The sequence below is a fragment of the Macaca mulatta genome, chromosome 17 (assembly GCF_049350105.2).
Source record: "Macaca mulatta isolate MMU2019108-1 chromosome 17, T2T-MMU8v2.0, whole genome shotgun sequence".
NCBI lineage: Eukaryota > Metazoa > Chordata > Mammalia > Primates > Cercopithecidae > Macaca > Macaca mulatta.
This window is the reverse complement of record NC_133422.1, coordinates 84,934,401-84,954,800: the sequence shown is the minus strand read 5'-3', so window position 1 is coordinate 84,954,800 and position 20,400 is coordinate 84,934,401.

Below are 20,400 nucleotides of genomic sequence, written 5' to 3'. Positions count from 1 at the left end.
GTCAGGAGATCGAGGACCATCCTGGATAACAAGGTGAAACCCCGTCTCTACTAACACTACAAAAAATTAACCGGGCGTGGTGGCACGCACCTGTTATCCCAGCTACTCCGGAGGCTGAGGCAGGAGAATCACTTTAACCATGGAGGTGGAGCTTGCAGTGAGCCGAGATCGCACCACTGCACTCCAGCCAGGGTGACAGAGCGAGACTCCATCTCAAAAAGAAATAATAATAAAATAAAGACGGATGCTCTGAAGAGGAAAAGGAGAAAAAGGAGGCATTTGTGGAGTAGGTGCTCATCACTTTCTCAAGGATATTTACAAATGTAATCATATTTAATCTGCATAGGATCCTCGTAAAAGTGACTTAACTTCCTGACAGAGCAGGAGCACCGACATCTCTGACAAACACTCCCTTTCTAGCCTCATGCATTTCAAAGAAATCACTTGTCTTATAACTACAAGCAGCCAGAAAAGAGCAGACAGTAAAACACAGGTAAGACAGGCTCAGGCACAGAGGAAGGCAGGGAGGAAGTTTCTTGGGTAACTGCCAAACTTCACCCTCATACAATGGGGCCCCAGTAAAACAGTGGGCCTTAATAAGCACATTCCTGTTCCTTCAGGTGCACTAAGATAGGGAAGCTAAAGGCAGACTTGGGGGATATGCCCGCAGCTGCAGAAAGATGTACGGGAACAGACACTCCCCAGATAAGCACAACAAAGACAACAGAAGCAGTGGAAGTCTCTGATAAACTCTCCCACCCTGAATCCTTAAAAACTCTTAGTGTGTAAGAGAGTGCGGCTTCTGACCTAACTCAAGTCAGAAGTCCCTTCCAGGTTTGAAATAAACCCGTTGACTGTTGAGCCATCCTTCTTGTTTCTCTCTTTCTTTAATTCTTACTCTTCCACTTTTAAACAGAAGGAAATTGAGGCACACAGAAAGTGAAAAGAACTAAGATTCAAGCCCAGAAATGACTAATACCCAGGCCTGTGTTCTTCCTGCTTCCATTCTGCATCTGCACTCTATCTTAACACAAATATTGCAATTCCATTTTATTTCCAAAACAAAATAGTATAAATAATAAGAAGGTATTATACAGTTCCAGGACATTTTTTAGGCACATGAAAAGTTTTAGAAACACTAAATTACTGTACGTATTTGTGACTATTATTTGCTACTATAAATCCATTCTTCCCTAAGTGCTAAGTAAAAATAAAATTAATCATTTTATTAATAAGAACTTTCCTGTTTATCAGGTTATTCTAATGAAAAAAATAGTATACACAGTAAAAAAAGTTACTATTTCTAAGCCTTTTTCTTTTCTTTTCTTTTCTTTTTTTTTTTTTTTTTTGAGATGGAGTTTCGCTCTTGTTGCCCAAGCTGGAGTGCAATGGCAGGGTCTTGGGTCACTGCAACCTCCACCTCCTGGGTTCAAGCGATTCTCTTGCCTCAGCCTACCAAGTAACTGGGACTACAGGCACCTGCCACCAAGCCCGGCTAATTTTTTGTATTTTTAGTAGAGATGGGGTTTCACCGTGGTCTCGATATCCTGACCTCGTGATCCACCCACATCAGCCTCCCTAAGTGCTGGAATTACAGGCTTGAGCCACCGTGCCTAGCCTAATTTCCATTGTTTATAAAAGCCAGTCTGTAGTGACTTTTTATGGTAACCCTAGAAGACAAATGCAGTTAGTTATTATTAGCCTGTCATATTTAGAATCGTTTATAGGATAGCTGTGCATGTCTGTATTTGTAGCTCAGTCTGTCTTTGCCTTTATCATGGGCTCTATGGCTGGCTTTCTCTCCGTTCCTTTCTTTCTCCTTGTCAATCTCTTTTGTCCCTCATGTACTGGTTGCTTCAAAGAGGGAATACAACATAAAAATAGACTATTTTCAGCTTTTTAGGGTAAAACTATAGAGTCATCCCTCTGCATCCAGGGGCAATTGGCCACAAAAACCCCTGTGGATACCAAACCCCACAGATGCTCAAGTCTGTGATATAAAGTGGTGTAGTATTTGCATATAACCTATGCACATCCTTCCATATATTTTATATCATCTTTTGATTATTTATTCTTAATACAGTGTAAATGCCATGTAAAGAATTTTTATCCTATATGATTTGTAAAATAATGGCAAGGAAAACAACAGTGTGTAAATGTTCAGTACAAATACAAAAATTTTTGATAATTTTTAAAATAATTTTCATAATAATGTTTTTAATAATTTTTATTTGCAATTGGTTGATTCCATGGAGGCTTAACCCACAAATACAGAGAGCTGACTATATATACTACAAATGATTGGGAACTTCTTTGGTTCAGGGACTACATTTGAGAATCCCAGCAACAGAAATCCCTAAACCTAAATGGGAAACAGCCTATATGGCAGATGACCCTTCTTTATCTATTGTAGTTTAGAACTCATAGAGGCTGCAAAAACCCATATATAAAATAAATGTAAGGTGTATCTAGGCAGAAGTTCCCAAGACATTCTCAGCAAGCTCTACAAGATTCAACAGAGTCACAACAGAGTGACTGATGTGTATGCAACTGTAGCATGAAATGTTTTCTGACAGCCCCACCAACTTTTCTAAACACCAGAGATATTCAAAGAGTAGCACTGTGAGCCTGTACTGAGAGTGACTGAAGAAGAGGAACATCTGGATTCAAAGATGCTGTTGAAAAACAAGACAACAAGGACTTGTGTGGCTGTCCCAGCAGAGGCCAGTTTGACAACATAATGATTGGGAAGAAGATCAGATGCCTACCTTTTTCCTTTCTCTACATATACACAAGCCTGTTATCAAAAGTGAAACAATAGACTGAGATCCAGTTTCCAGCACCTGAAGAAATAGAAACTACAGATATAGTTAGGCTATAGAGCAATAAAGAAAACTACACTCCTTGCACAGCTGGGTTTGTTGTTTGAGGGTTGTAGGAGAGAAATGGGGAGAGTTTTTGTGTATTAATACTTTATTTCACAAACTAAGATATTAGTATATGTTCACCTGATACGATTTATTTTCAGATGCTTTTTAATATTTTATGTTTTCAGATCTAAGATCTTTTTTTTTTAGTACTATAAAATATGCTTCCAATGCTACTATAAAATATTTTTTTAAATTAGTCCATTTATGTGTTTTTAAATTTTTCTCAGCAAAGTTTTGTGGTTTCTATTGTATAGCATGTAAGCATATCTTATTTAATTTAAACGTAAATCTTTCCTATTAATAATCCTACTATAAAATATTTTTTAAAATTCATTTCAGCTTTTTATCATGCATATATAGAAATACAATCAATTTGTTATCCTATTACCTTGCTAAATGCACATATTAGTTCCAACATCTTTTCTATAAATTCCTTTACAGTGTCTGCATAAATTTCATGGATTCTGTAAGCAAATATAAACTTAATTTACTTTGCAGATATATTTGCCATATATGTATGTATTTTTATTTTTTATTTATTTATTTGTTTTTTGTATTGCACTTGCTAGGACCTCCAGTATAATGTTGAATACACAGGTGCTAAATTTTATCAAATGTTTTGTATCTTTTGTCATGATTCTACATTTTCTCTCTTTTAGTTTCTTAGTATGTTGAATGTTACTGCTTGATTTGCAAAACAGTTAAACTTACCTTTTATTCCTGAGGTAAAATGCAATTTACTTTTATATATTATCGTAACTATTAACATATTTCTCATTTCAATTTGCTAGCTTTTTAAAACAATTTGTGAGTCTATGTTCCCAAAGAATATTAATATTTAGCTATAATTTGTTCCTTTGATTTTCCTCTTGAGGCCTTTCTGCTTATGACATCTTACTCTATTGAGGTAATATCAGATTGATACTACTTTTGTAAAACAATCTTGGAAATATTTATTCCTCGTTTATTTTCTGGAAGAGATTTTGCTGAGTTTTGCTGGTATTAATTATGTCTTAATAGCTGGTGTAATTCACTGTTAAAGTCATACAGGCCTGAAGTTTTATTTATAGGAAATATTTTAAACAATAAATTTAACTTTTTAATTAGTGCAGGTATATGAGGGATACCTTTTTTCTTAATTGAGTTTATAAAGATTTCTTAGAAAGTAAATTTTATACTGTTATTTCATAAATAACTAGCATGGAACCTGTGGGCCTTTGAAGGGTTATATATTCTTATTCTTTTTTCTAAGGTAAAAAAAAAAAAAAAAAAAAAAAAACCTCTGCCATATATTAGTAATCAGTTTTCTTAATCTTGCAGACATACACTGTTATGAAATAGAGCTGCTTCTTTTGGGATAGGCTCAGATGTACACTGGCTATTAAAGTTCAAAATACCATTTCCCTTAAGCCAGATTATAACTATAAATTGCATTTATGTTTTTGAGCTGAATTTTACAGAAAATCTTATATATTACTATGTTGTTTGGAAAGTATTTCTTCGGATCTTGTTTTCTTTATTTTTACTTTATGAGAAGTATACTCCATTTCAAAACACATTTGTTGCTTTTTATAACATCCAATCGATAGATACATGTAGCCATTTTCTCCTTCTCCGTCTAATCCCTAATATAAAGATTCTGATTTCAATTCAACACTATTGTCTATGACATTTTCTAGGCACTTTTGTATATATTGCATCAAATTTCAGTTAGATCCTCTAGATCAGTTAAGCAACTCTTCAAATAAGTTCATTTCTTTCACTTGTGAGATCATAACTCTAATCAATGGTTGACAATGTCTGTGTTTTAAACAATGTTCCAATTCATGTTATCTTATCTGTTTACATTATGTAGACAGTTATTTAATTTCTGCATCTATTTCTATTCTAATGTCTAATTTTGTACATTGATGAAGAGCTTGTATTTTCAAAATTCTTCCTTCAGAAATAAAATTTATTCTATCCTGCTTTTCAGCCTCAGAGGTTTTGACCTATCAATGTTCACCATTTATGTCCATTTACCTGAGGAACTGTTAATTTGTACTAAAGTGTTAACCATATCTCATGCACACTCATTATCTCTGGACCACAAACTGTAATCCATTTCAAGTCTCTTCGCAAGATTATTTCAGTTATTTTCAACAGGGAGTCTTAAATTACTATGGTACATATTTTTGTTATTGTTAGTTCTTTAACTGTGTGTTTGAGAACATCTCTGATATTCAATTTGGTTTCAGTTATGTTTTTCCTCAGGTTTTTGTGTGAATATTGTGCAATATATTGATTGATACTTAAATGTAAAAATTTTTGAGTTCCTGGTATAAACTCAAATGCAAATATTTTATTTAATCTTTCATATACCGCTGGCTCAAGTTTGTTTTCGTTTACTTGTTTTTCTTCAGAATTTTGGCATTTGTACTCAGGAGAGGGATTCACTATATACTCTTCAATCTATTCTTGTTAGGTTCAATTTTCAAGGTTACACCAGCCCTAAAAAATGGGCTAGGAAATTTTCCTTTTTCTTTTTAAAACATGGGTGACTTTGATCAGGTTTTTCTTTTTTCCTACAAAGAAGTGTGGAAATTTCACCGGTGAGGAAAACTATTGTGGTCTGTGGAAACGTTTTAAATTGTGGATGTGTGTATATGTATGTATGTGTATATGTATACACACACACGCACATGCGCGCACACACACACACACACACACACAATCTCTTGTGTCAGTTTTAGAAAGATAAATGTGTGGGTGGTAATTTATGGATTGTCCATTTTATCTACATTTTAAAATGTTTTGTATTCAGCTGTCCAACATATTCCAGGTTCTATTGGTTTCCTCTTTTTGCAAACATTTCTTGACAGGTACTGATATTCAAAATATCCCACCCATGTGGGATATGTGATATGTGAATATTCACATGTGATATGTGAATATCAGCCTTTCTTCCGTTTGTCGCCATCTCATTGTCAATTCTGTTAAAATTCTCAGACTTGTCCCAGCTTCTTTAGAATTTCCAGGTGCGATGAGGAGAAAAGAGCTACTTTAAAACTAATAGGTGCATGGAAGAGAAGAATGCTGCTTAAAATTAACAGATGCGTTGAGGGCAAAAGCAGCACGCAAGTTTGGACTCCCGACTCTGCTTCACTGTTTTTTTCCTGAGATCTTAGCCTTAACAGCCCTTTGTGCTTTGATAGATTCTTATTCTTTCTGACATAAATGTTCTGTGTTTGGCTGACATCACTAGGTGTGGTGGTACCAAATGAGCTAGCCCACTCTGGTGGTCTTGCGTATCCTACTGTGAGGAAAGCAAATGGATAATGGTCCCAGCTGCTTCAGTCTAATCCATCTCTATAGTGGTGCTGAACATGCTTCTCATGGTTGTTCCAAGTGATGACTGAGCATGGTGGAGATGCTCAAGATAGCCTATTCCCATGAGCTGCGAGAATCCTCAGACAGATGATTTTTCCTGTAGGAATTTCCATTGGCCTTGCCAAATTTTCTTAATACTGCACTGCAATTGACAAACTTCTTTCCTTTCTCCTTTTTTCACAGAGGTTGGGTTAGAACTGCTGTTTGACATCTCTCCCAACTTCCTTATGCTCTCTGGAACAGAACACTTCGCATCAGTTATCTGTCCCAAGGGGAGGATCCAGACCCTTCTACCTATTGCATCTTGGAACTGGAGTCACTGAGAAAAATGCAACATGGTCAAACACTGGATAGAACAACACACTTTACTTACAGAGAGAAGAGACAGAACAAGATAAGCTTAATAGAGTGCTGTGATACCTTATGGCTAGCGTGTCACCCATTCAGGTCACCTAGGCAGACAGCTGAGAATGGGCAATTGGTCTACGTGCACCCCTGTCAGTCTGAAGCAGAAGAACCCAACCCCTCCTCCATGGAGTCTGAAATAGTAAAAACTGGGTGTGCTCCTGAGGACCATTGACTTACAAGCTTAAACAGAACAAAGGAGTGCACACTGGGCTTATAAGAAAAGATACTTGCATGTAAGACAATAGGCCCTTCAGAGGCTGTCGGGCTTTTTATATTTTGCAATAAAGAATTTCTAGGATCAAGGCCCATTCTTATGCAATCAACTGGGGATGGAAAACCCCACAAACTACCTTTCCCAACAGCCTCTCTTCCCTGTTGAGAAAATTCTCTTAAGGAATTTACCAGCAATAAGTTGTTTGATCCTCTAGAATGTCTAATGCCATCTTGATGTTGGATTCTTGTGTCACCAAGCTAACACAAGTGATGCCAAGAATGGCCTGAGAAATGCAGCAGTAAGATGGGGATTTGTGACTGGCCCACCCCCTTGCTGATGGGTGAGAAGGATACCCTCTCTGTTGGAAGGTGAGGCTCAAATCATTCTTGGCACAAAGTCCCAGGTCAGTCATCTGCCAGTTGGTGTTAGCCAGTGTCAAAGGACAAAACTACAATACATTTAGTTAATGATGTAACTGGCTTTTGTTCAAGATTCATGATTCATGAATTGGGGTAGCATTCTATTCTATAGAATGAGAGCTTCTCTGAGCTGAGCAGAAAAGGATGACTTCATAGGCAGAAAAAGACTGAGGAAAGAAATAATGAATGGAAAGTGAATTGCTTGTTCCAGGGTAACTTTCCTTACAGAGTTAAAACAAGGGAACTTCCTCATTATGCTAAATTGGATTTACTGGAATCTTGCTTGGTTTTCTTTTTGAAATTTTGCCCATTTCAAAGTTCAGTTTGATTAAGTGGCACTTATCAGGAGTGACTCCATTCTGGTTTGGTCTGGTCTACTGAGGCCTAGTGCAGGAAGTCAGTTCAAGACAATGACCTCCCATAAAATTTGGTTAACATCATGCTTTATTATCAGTCACGTGAAAACTGGCTGAATTGTCAGAGAATGGAGTGGCAAAGCTGGAGCCTACATGTGGATCTAAGAGCTTAGACTCTTAATTGTAATAGCTGATCTAGCTACTCCTGCCTCTGAATGACCAACTTGTCAACCTTTAATATGAATGTCCCTTAAAGAAACCTAAAGGACACTTGGTGGTAAGTTGACTATGTGGAGTTTCTCCCTTTGACAAAGGTCATAGATACCTATTCTGGTTACAAGTCTGCTTTGCCACCCTTGAATCTGAGCCAAAATCCTTCACTGGGCCTTATGATATGCCTGATAACACACAGCATAACTTCTGATCAGGAAACCCTCTTGACAGTGAAGGATGTGAGGGACAAAGCCCAAACCTATGGGCTTCACTCATTGTGTCACACACAGAACCATCTATAAGCAGCTGGTATCACAGGATGTTGGAAGAGCTTCTAAACGCACCCTCCTCAAGTCCCAGGTGTGAGATAATAATCAAAAAGGATGTGGTATTTCATAGGAAGAAAACAGTTGTTTGTCATTAGAAAGAACAGAAGGTTTTGAAACCAAGGAGGAGAAAAACGAGTGGCTCCGCTTACCATTCTTCCTATTGACTTAATGAAGGATTTGGGGCTTCCCATCCCTGCAAATCTGGGTTCATCAGCTTGAAGGTCCTGTTCCTCAAAGATGGTGTATTTTGGTGACTAGAAGCACTACTATTTATGACTGCCAGGGAAGTTCAGATTCTTTGTGCCCAAAGTTTACCAGGTGAAAAGAATTGTCACTATACTGTCAGGAATAATTGGTCTTGATCAGTAGGAAGAGATAGGGCTGCTTTTAGGGAGGAAATAATCTTTGTGATGTCTAGTTAATTCATTTGAGTTTCTCATAGTAATTCTGTCTTGTACTATGTTTGTGAATAAACATATGCAGCAATCCTAGACCAAGAAGCATAAGATTATGAAGCATTCAGAAGCCACACAAGAAAAGCAAGTGTCACTTGCCAAGGTACTAGCTGACAGTGAGAAAAAATTTTAATGTATAACAGAGTGGGGGAATGAGTACCAATTGGAGCCCTGGGTGCATTTGCAGCCTAGGCCTATAATTCATCCTACTAACTTTCCTCTTATGACTTTCCTCTCAAGAAGAAAGGCCTGCAGATACAAAAGAAAAGCCTTCACACAAATCTGCTGGAGAAGTAGATCTGGGTGAAACAAGAGGAAGACTGTCATGAAAATGCACATCTCAGATCTCCTACTAATAGAGTCATAAGCAACCCATGGCTCCGACTGCAGAGGTCCAAATCTGTCACTACTTTTGCTTGGGGACTTTTTCCTATGGAGGGAGTATTCTTAACCAACTACTGCATCTGACTGCGATATAAAAGTTGGCTCAGTCATGTAAGTTTCCAGATTCTTCTAAGAGTGAACTGCACTGTGATCTGAGAATTGATGCTTTCCTGTCCTTTCATTCTTCTCTTTCAAAGGGTTTAGTACTACATTGTAGTTTGATGGTTTTCCAGCCTCATCTGGTTTCCCAATATATAAAAGTTCTTCCAGTAAATCTTTTACATACATAATGCTTTCTTGATCTCTGCTTGGTAGAGAACCTGGAATAATACATATTATTAATACAAGCTAAATTTAATAATAACATAAATTATTTATTTTGTTTAAGGTACAAGGGAGCACAAATAGAAATTTTTAAAATAAACTTTTTGAGGAGGATGCTCTGCTAGTATAGTAAAAAAAAATGAGAGGGGATTTCAGGATGGCTAACTAAAGAAAACTGTAGTAGCCTCCTCTACTAAGAAGAAGCAAATTATGAGTAGATAATCACAATTTGAAAGAATTATCCAAAACAAGCATACAAATTCAACAGAGAAGTCACAGGAAACACCTAAGCAAGGAAGGAGAGAGAAGCCTGGAAACCTCTTTGGCTGGGATGGGCTGGAGCCTAGAGAAACTCCCCAATGTGGAGGAAAGGTAAGTGAGAGAATAGATTACTGCAATCTTAGCCATGGTAGAGCCTCTCAGACTTTACTGGTTCTAAAATAGGGAGCTACCTGAGACTGTACGATGACACTTCTCCAGAGAGAAAGCTCACATTGAGTCCCACTCATGCCCCAAGTCCAAAGGAGCTCCAAAAAGGCATTATTTTGAGAGCCCAACCGTGAACAGACAGCACCTCACACTGGGGCCTAACCACACCTGCAGCTCCACATCCCCGGGGCTCCACTGAGATCCCCTGCCTGCAGCCACCACCATGGCTGGCTGCTGTCACAAGGGTGGAAGAGTGGGGCATTGGCAGCAAACTTGCTTCCTTGAGCAGCAGAGTCACAACTCATTTTGATGAGCCCACACAAAGTTCCGTGTCCATGGCTGCCATCACTGCAGGCTGCTGCCACTGGGGCTGGAGTGCAAGTGAAGCAGACCTTCCCCACCTGCCTGCCTCTTACCCTGCCCACCATCTTCAGTAGCAGGACCTCAGCGTACCCACTGCTAAACTCCACCCAAGCATTCTGCCAGGGTCCTGCAGATAATTTCACTGCTGCCTACAACATCCAATACCTACACACACCTTCAAGGGGCCTAAGGACAAGCCTGCCCAGCCTGGCTTCACCACCCTCATGCAGGACCATGAAGTCCAGGGACCTGGTAATTGCCTAATCCCTGTCCACCACCACTGGCACCTGAGCACTCCTCCTGGAATCCTGAGGTTGGGCCTCCCTTACCCTACTGCTACCACAGCTGGCACCTATCTGCCTGTACCACATGTAGGCCTGGAGACTGGTCAGCTCAGCTCAATACAAATATCACCAACATCAGCCTTCGCTGCTCAGAACCCGGAGGGTTGTCACAACATGGCTATCATCATCTTCCACACCAGGCCTGCTGCCCTGGAGCCGAAGAACCCACCCATACACCTGACCCAAAACTGCCACTACTAGCTTCCAAGCAAGCCACCTGGAAGCCGAAGTATTGGTCAACCTGGACCAACTTATACCAGTGCCAGTGTACATTGCTCTGGTGCCCAAGAACAAGCATGCTCATCTCACAGATGCCACCATGGGGTCCGAAGACTGCCATACCATTTATCCCTGTCCCCAGCAAAACTTCAACAGAGCCTCCACTAATAACCACACCTTCAGTCACTGAGGATATTACAGATGCCACTAATGCTGATTTATAGTCAAAGAAATCATATACAGACTGTATGGCTGTACAAGCGCAGAACCCTACCCAACCAACTCCATAGATACATTCCCCCAAAAAGTCCTCCCATACTAAAGCCAATCCAAAAAAATCAGAAAAAGCAACTGTTACACCATATTTGCAGATAGCAACCTAGGACACATAAAATATAAAACAGCAAGGAAATATGACACCTCCAAAGGGAAACAATAATTCTTCAGCAGTGGATCACAACAATAAAAGGATTAAAAGGCTTACAACCCAGAAAACATTTAAAACATTGATTTTAGAGGTGGCAGACAAAAATGCCCAAATAGGACCCTCAAGTGATCATCCCTCCTGCAAGAAGACCAATCTGAAACACTATCCACACAAGATAGCACCTTCATAAAAACCAAAAATCAAGTCAGTGATCATAGTACATGGTATAACATCATATCAAGGAAAGAGACACTGAAGAAGGTAGGAAAGTCAGTTCTGCATTGCCTACACTGCCCCTCCTTCACCCCCCAGCAATGGCCATATGGCACAAAGAATCTGTTTGCTTGGGGGAAGGAGAGCACAGCGATTGTCAGACTTTGCATTAGAATCCAATGCTGCCCTGTCACAGTGGAAATCAACATAGGGCAGAATTGAACCTGGGCCCATGGAGGCCCATTTAGACCAAACTTAGAGGTGAATTGTCCACCCCAGGGGTCAGATATTGAGTTCCAGCTAACCCCACCTGTGGCCTAAACTGTCTTTCAAATTTATTTAAAATCCCAGGCTAAAGTGTTCTGGGGTCATAAATAAATATGAAAGGCAATTTAGGTCACAAGGATTGCAATTCCGGGTGCCATTCTGGGCTTGGAGCCAGTGGACTTGAGTACATATCACCTAGTGAAACACCAGCGGGGGTGGCCAAGGGGTGGCATTGCCCCTCCCCCAATACCAGGCAGCAGGGCTCACAGCTCTAGAAAAGTGAAGAGGACTGTGTGTTGCAACTTGAATGCAAGCTCAGCTGTAGTAAAATAAGGCTCTAAGCAGACTCCTGGATAATATGACTAGATAGATCTCTATGAGGAAAACTACAAAACACTGATTAAAGAAACTAAAGAGGACAGAAACAAATGGAAAATCATCCCAGGCTCGCGGAACCTGAATTAGTCTGTTTTCACAGTGCTATGAAGAAATACCCAAGACTGGGTAATTTAAAGAGAAAAGAGTTTTAATTGACTTATAATTCTGCATGTCTGTGAGGCCTCAGGAAACTTATAATCGTGACAGAAGGTGAAGAGAAAGCAAGAATCTTCTTCACATGACAGCAGGAGAGAGAAGAGAGAGTGAAGGGAGAAGACATACTTATAAAACTGTGAGAACTGATTTACTATCATGAGAACGACATTGGGGAATCCACCCCCATGGTCCCATGGTCCCTCCCTCAACATGTAGGGATTATGGGGATTGCAATTCAAGATGAGATTTTGACAGAGTCAGACTGTATCAGAACCAAAGAATGAACACACTAAAATGATAATACTGCCCAAATAAATCTGCAGATTCAATGCAATCTTTATCAAAATATCAATATTATTTTTATAGAATTAGCAAAAGATAATCCTAAAATTCATGTGGAACCAAGAAAGAGCCCAAGCAGTCAAAGCAATTCTGAATTTAAAAATAAAACACAACAAAACATAGTTGGAAGCATCACAGTACCTGACTTCAAAATATGTTACAAGGCATAGTGACCAAAACACCATGGTGCTGGTATAAAAACAGACATGCACACCAATGGAGCAGAATAAAGAATCCAGAAATAAACTCGTATGTTACAGACAAATGATTTTTGACAAAGGCACCAAGAACATACATTGGAGAAAGGACACCCTCTTCAATAAATGGTACTGGGAAAACTGGAGATCCATATGCAGAAGAATGCAAGTGGACCCCTATCTCACACCATATTTAAAAAGTCATCTCGATACAGATGAATGACTTCAATATTAGACCCATAACTACAAAACTACATTAAGAAAACATTGGGAAAACACTTACGGACATATGTCTAGACATTTTGTAACCAAAACCTCAAAAGCACACACAACAAAATCAAAAATAGACAAATGGGACAATTTTAAATTAATAAACTTCTGCACAGCAAAGGAAACAACAGAGTGAAGAGAAATCATTTTGAATGAGAGAAAATATTTGCAAACTATTCAAGGGACTAATATTCAGACTATGCAAGGAACTCAAATAGCTCAAGAGTAAAAAAAATAAAAAAATAAAAAATAATCCCATTAAAAAGTTTACAAAGGACAGGAATAGAAAATTCCCAAAAGATGTCATGCAAATTTCCAACAGGTATATGAAAAAATGCTCAACATCACTAATCAGGGAAATGCAAATCAAAACTACAATGAGATATCCTCTTAAATGAATTGAAATGGCTATTAGTAAAAACAGAAAAAAACAACAGATGCTAGTTAGGATATGGAAAAAAGGAACTCATATAATCTTGGTGGGAATGTAAATTAGTACAGTAACTGTGCAAAACAGTGTGGAGACTTCCAAAAAAACACCTAAAAATAGAACTAGCATATTAACCAGCAATCTCACTAATGGATATTCTACCGAAGGAAAAGAAATCAGTATATTAAACGGTTACTTGCACTTACATGTTTATTGCAGTGCTACTGTCAATAACAGAGATATGGAATCAACCTAAGTGTCCATCAACAAATGAAGAAATAATGAAAATGTCATATATATATACAGAATTAAATACTATTTCGTGATACAAATGAAATTATGTCATTTGCAGCAACATGGATGGCACTGGAGGATGCCTCTGGAGGTCACTATGGTAAGTGACATACACCAGGCACAGAAAAGTATGTTACATGTTCTAAATCGTAAGTGGGAGTTAAGAAATCTCATCGAATGGAGGTAGAGAATCGAATAATATTAATAGATACCAGAGGCTGGGAAAGATGTGTGTATAGTACAGGAAAAGAAGAGAGCTTAGGTAATAAGTCCAAATGTACAGCTAGATTGAAGAAGTAAGTTCTAATGTTTGAAAGTAGAGTAGGGTGAATATGGTCAGTAACAATACATTATATATTTCAAAGTAACTAGAAGAGAGGACATGAAGGGTACCCAACACATAAAAATGATAAATACTTGAGGTAATGGATACCTCAAAATACTCTGACTTGATCATTACATATTCTATGAATATGTAACAAATACTCACATGTATACCACAATATGTAAAATACAATGTATCAAATGAAAAATGAGAGGTGTACTCTGACCTGATAGGGTAAAATAGACAAGGAGATGTAACAGCATATCCAATTGTTTAGAAATAAACAAATGCGTAGTGCATTCAAGAACTGAATGTCATTCTTTGTGGATTTAATATTTGCTACCAAACTTATATTTTGAAGTAATTCAGGATATAAAATACTTAATTAAAAAGTTTCACCTTCGAAATTAGTCATTGGATAGAAGATCAACTACAGATACCTAATTTTGCCTTTAATCATTTCAACAGTCAAAGTGGCTACTGCTGTTCTGAATTAGGCATAAATGAAATTGTGAAGTAACTAAAGTTGGCATTGGATATTATTTTTTAACATGCAAGTGCTCATCTCACTTTTAATTTAAAGAAAAAATCCATAAAATGCTCAGTGCTGTTAGAATATAAAATCTGAAAATAAAATCTAATATTTATTTAGAATGAGACATAAAAGACTGCTAAATCTCAATGTTATTCTAGAATTGTTCTTTGCACTTATTTTTTAGCCATGGCTCTTAAGTGCAACGAATAATGAACTCATAACTTTGGAGAATTTGATTAGCCCAATGTAGCATGCTGAAAGTAGCTTTTAGAGTATATGGTTTAAATAAAAAGAAAATGCATAAGCTTTTACACTTGACTCCACAATATATTTGAGTTAATTTTATTATAAAAATTTCTCCCCATTTCTTCTATAAAAATAGTACTCCAAGGTGATATTTTGTTTTAGTTTTATTTTTAAATTAAGAGAGTGTCTTGCTCTGTCATCCAGGTTGGAATACAGTGTGGCACAATCACAGCTCACTGTAGCCCCGACTTCTCAGGATCCAGTGACCCTCCTGTCTCAATCTCCGAAGCAGCTGGGACCACAGGTATGCACCACCAGGCGTGGCTAATTTTTGTATTTTTAGTAGAGATGAGGTCTCCCTATGTTGTCCAGGCTGCCTTGAACTCCTGAGCTCAAGCTATCCACCCACCTGGGCCTCCCAACGTGCTGGAAGTACAGGTGTGAGCCACCACACCCAGACTCTAAGATGGTATTTTAAAATATCTGTGAAATAGACACAAATTCAAGGGCAAAGCATGAATCACCCATTGTTAAATTCAACATGGCAGATGTGTTACTTTTTCAATTCGTCCACCCACTATATATTATATATCAAAACATCACTATGTACCCCATGAATATGTACAATTTTTATTTACCAATTAAAGTTTAAAATGAAAAGATACAAAAGGCACTAACCAGAATAAGTAAATAAATAAATAAATATAAACAGAGTCTCTTCTTGGTTTTATTAATACTAGGTGCAGTTGTCTGCTCAGAATCCTACTAATAGTGCTCAAATTTGGACTTCAGATATTAGAAAATCTTGAAATTCTTTCTTGTGAGTGCTATATGCAAAACGTTTGCATAAATAGTAAATGATTTCCTAGTTACATCTGTCTGAACAGCTGTTAGGGTGACAAGTTTAAACTCATAAGAGATTTTTCCAGTTTTTACTGAACACTATCAGTTCTGTATTTCTATATTTCTATATTCCTATTTTTTAAAAATCTATTTCTTCAGTGTATTAGCCTTCAAAGCTTGATTCCCACAAATGGAGCTCAAAAAGGAGGAATTTATACAAACAAAGTTACAGTAGTAGCAGAAACAAGAAGCTTTAGCCATTGATAGCATCAACACTGGATTTTAGATAGACAATTTATAATCAATATTTTAATGTTCAAGAAAGGTTAATATAAAATAAATATGCCCAAAAACTAAACTAACCTTTATTTAACATGTATTTATTAGCTATTTCCTAAGTGTCAGGTGTTCTTTAGATATTGGGATATTTGAATGAATGAAATTTGAGATGATTCATTTAAAGAACTAACCATTGTGATTGATTTATTCCCCACTTTGTTGCAGTAACCATTGCAATTGATCCAAATGGATTATAAACAAAATAGGGGAAAGAGACCACTTGTAATGGTTAGTTCTTTAAATGACACACGGTGCTCATACAAAAGTAACAAAAGTAAAGCGGGAAAACACCAGACACAGTCGCGTTACTCTCGTCATCTCCCCTTTATTCAGACAGGTGTCCTGGTGTCACTTTAAGGATGTGTTCTGACATTGACTTTTTGATGCTTTCATAAAAGATAAGCCCAATATTTTTTGTCATGCCACAACTGATGGAAAAATTTGCTAGATCAGCTATAATTTTTCTGTTTTAATTAGATTTATTTCTTGCTTGCAGACTTTTCACAAAGGAAAATAAAAATCTGATAATTGTGAAGCCGCTTTACTTCTAGTATAAGTTTTAGATTCACTTTATTTCTAGACAGTTTACATATCTAGTATACTGTTTACAGGCAATAACAAACAACTATCCTATAAGAACAGCCCACCTGTTAGCACTGTATGAGATTTTTGTCCAGTTCTATGCAGGTAACTTTCTAAAAATTAAACCAAATGAAATGTCAATAAGTACACTCAATATTTTTCTTGCAAATCGCTGTTGCATTATGACAAGTCATGCTTTCTAACTTTTTATATTGCACAATACATTGAACTGCACTCCAAGTGTTTGTTCAAAACTGAAACAGATCCATCAGTGTTTGTAAGCAAGTGGGGATAATCTGTTTTCTGGGAACAGGGAAACAATTTGTTACTTTGAATTCACAATGCAATGAATTTGAAACGTTGATTTACCATTCCTGGATGTAGTTTTACATCTTTGTTGTTTCTCCTTCCTTAATTTTTGATTCCTTATAAGTGAAATATTTCTGTCTGCACAGTGAATCAGCATTAAGATTTTTGTTCTCAATAAATTTTATGTTATATCTTTTTTCATACTTAAAATGGTGGTTTGTTCAGCGTTATCACTAAATAGTATCTTCCCCAAATAAATGACTGCTCTCTACTTATCACAACTCAGCACTTTCTTTTAAGTTAAAAAAAAAAAAAAAAACAGAATCAGAAACCTGATTACTAATATATTGCAGATATTATTTTTAATCTTAGAAAAAAGAATAGGAATATATAAACCTTCAAAGGTCCACATATTCCACGCTAGATATTTATAAAATAACAATGTAAAATTCAGATATTTCTCTTGGTATAATACTATAAAATAAATTAGAGAGTTTATTGTAATCTCACCAGTGTTTTTTCTATTATATACTTTTCTGTGCTAGTACACAATCCAGAATCACACTTCGCATTTAAATTTTCTTAGTTTTTGCCAATCTTGACAGTACCCAGTATTTTATCTTTCCTGACCTTCGCACATTTGAAATACACTAGACAGTTTTTATAGCATGTCTTTCAGTTTGAATTTGTCTGAATGTTTTCTCTTTTTTAAGTTGAGGGTGTACACTATAAATAAGAATACTATGGAAGTTATCTATCCTTTTTTACATTGCCTCAGACCAGGCGATACCTTACGTCTGTACGGGCACACATTGTTTTCTTGTGCTTTGCTTTATTGTGCTTTGCAGATATTGTGTGTGTGTGTGTGTTTTCTTTCTTTCTTTCTTTTTTTTTTTTTAAGTTTTCTGGCAACCCTGCACCAACAAATCTATAGGCACAATTTTTTTCTACAGCATTGGCTTACTTCATAGTTCTGTGTCACATTTTGGTAAATTTCAAAATATTTCAGACTTTATTATCATATTTGTTATGTTGTGATCAGTGATAAGGTGTGATCAGTGACCTTTGATGTTACTATTGTAATTGTTTTGGGGTACCACAAATTGTGCCCATATAAGACACAAAATTAATAAATTCTGTTTGTTTTGACTACTCAACTGAACCCCAGATCCCTCACATCTCATCACCTCCTTGGCTCTACCTATTCCCTGAGACAAAACAATATTGAAATCAGGCCAGCTAACAAGTCTACGATGGCCTCTAAATGTTCAAGTCAATGGAAGAGTTGTATATCTTTCACTTAAAATCAAAAGCTAGAAATGATCAAACTTAGAAAAGGAATGTTGAAACCTGAGACAGGCCAAAAGCTAGACTTCTTGTGCCAGTTAGACAAGTTTTGAGTTCAGAGGAAAAGTTTTTTAAGGAAATTAAAAGTAATACTCTGTGAACACATAGATAATAAGAAAGAAACAGTTTTATTGTTGATATGGGGAAAGTTTCGGCAGTCTGAATAAAAGATCGAACCAACCACAACATTTCATTAAGCCTAAGCCCCAAATTTGGCTTTGACTTTATAATTAAGAGCAAGATAGTATCTTCAATTTAATGAAAGCTGAGAGAGGCAAGGAAACTGAAGAAGAAAAGTTGGAAGCTAGCAGAAGTTGGTTCATGAGTTTTCAGAAAAGAAGTTATCTCCACAACATTAAACTGCAGGAAGAAGCAGTAAGTGCTGATGGAAAAGCTGCAACAAGTTGTCCAGAAGATCTAACTAAGATAACTGATCAAGGTGGCTACACTAAACAACAGATTTTCAGTGTAGACAAAACAGTCTTCTATTGGAAGAATATGCCGTCTAGGCCTTTCATAGCTGGAGAGGAGAAGTCAATGCTTGGCTTCAAAGCTTTGAAGGACAGGCTAATGCAGCTCTTGTTAAGGACTATTGAAGCCAACACTCATTTACCATTCTAAATATTCTAGAGCTTTTAAGAATTATGCTAAATCTACTGTGCCTGTGCTCTACAAATAAAACAATAAAGTCTAGGTGACAGCACATTTGTTTCCAGCATGGTTTACTGAATATTTTAAGCCTACTATGCAGACCTAACACTCAGAAGAAAAGATTCCTTTCAACATATTACTTCTCATTGACAATACACCTAAGTCATCCAAGAACTCTGAGGGAGATGTACAAGGAGATTAATGTTGTTTCTCATGGCTGCTGGCACAGCATCCATTCTGCAGCCCATGGATCAAGGAGTAATTTCAGCTTTCACGTCTTATTTAATAAATGTGTTTTATAAGGTACAGCTGCCATAGATTATGATCCTCTTGATGCTTCTGAACAAAATAAATTGAAAAACTTCTGAAAAGGATTCACCATTCTAGATGTCATTAAGATTATTCATAATTCATGGGAGGAGATCAAAATATCAACATTAACAGGGATTTTGCAGAAGTTGAGTAACTTTCATGACTGACACTGAGGTGTTCAAGGCTCAGTGGCAGAAGGAAACACAGATGTGATGGAAATTTCAAGAGAACTAAGATTAGAAGTGGAACCTGAAGATGTGACTGGATTGGTGCAATATCATGATGCAACTTGAAAGGATTAGAAGTTGCTTCTTACGAATGAGCAAAGAAAGTGTTTTGTTGAGATGAAATCTACTTCTGATGAAGATGCTGTGAACATTGCTGAAATGACAGCAAAAGACTTAGAATATTACATAAACTTATCAATAAGGGAGGGCAGAATTTAAGAGGATGGACTCCAATTTTGAAAGTTCTACTATGGGGAAAATGCTCAAACAGCATCACATGCTATAGAGTAATCTTTCCTCAAAGGAATAATCAATAGATGTGGCAAAATTAATCGTTGTCTTATTTTTTAAAATTGCCAATGCCACCTTCAGCAACCACCACCCTGATAGTAGCCATCAACATTGAGGCAAGATCCTCAACCAGCAAAATGAGTATGACTCGCTGAAGACTCAGATAATTGTTAGCATTTTTAAGCAATAAAGTGTTTTTGATTAATGTATGTACATTATCTTTGTAGACATAATGCACATGTAATAGTCTACAATAGAGTGTAAGCATAACTTACATATGCACTGAGAAACCACAAAACGTGTGATTTGCTCTTTCATGATATTCACTTTTTTGTTGTGATTTGGAGCCAAATCCACGGTTTCTTCATGGTATGCCTGTATGCATTATTGATATTGTTATCCATCTTTTGCTTAGAGTGGCATCTGCTAGGATATAAACTTACTGTTTTTTTATCCTCTTGGAATTTATTAAATGTAAGGGGGAGATATTTTGAGACTATGCAAATATGCTGTTTCTGCTTAAAAAGTCACCTCCTAAATTTAACATCCATAATTGGATCTTGCCTGCAGCAATTATTGCTGGGTTATTCTAATTGTAGTTTTCCATTTTATTTTATAGTTATGAACCAAAATTCTTTTGTAAGGAAGTTATTACTTCTTCTC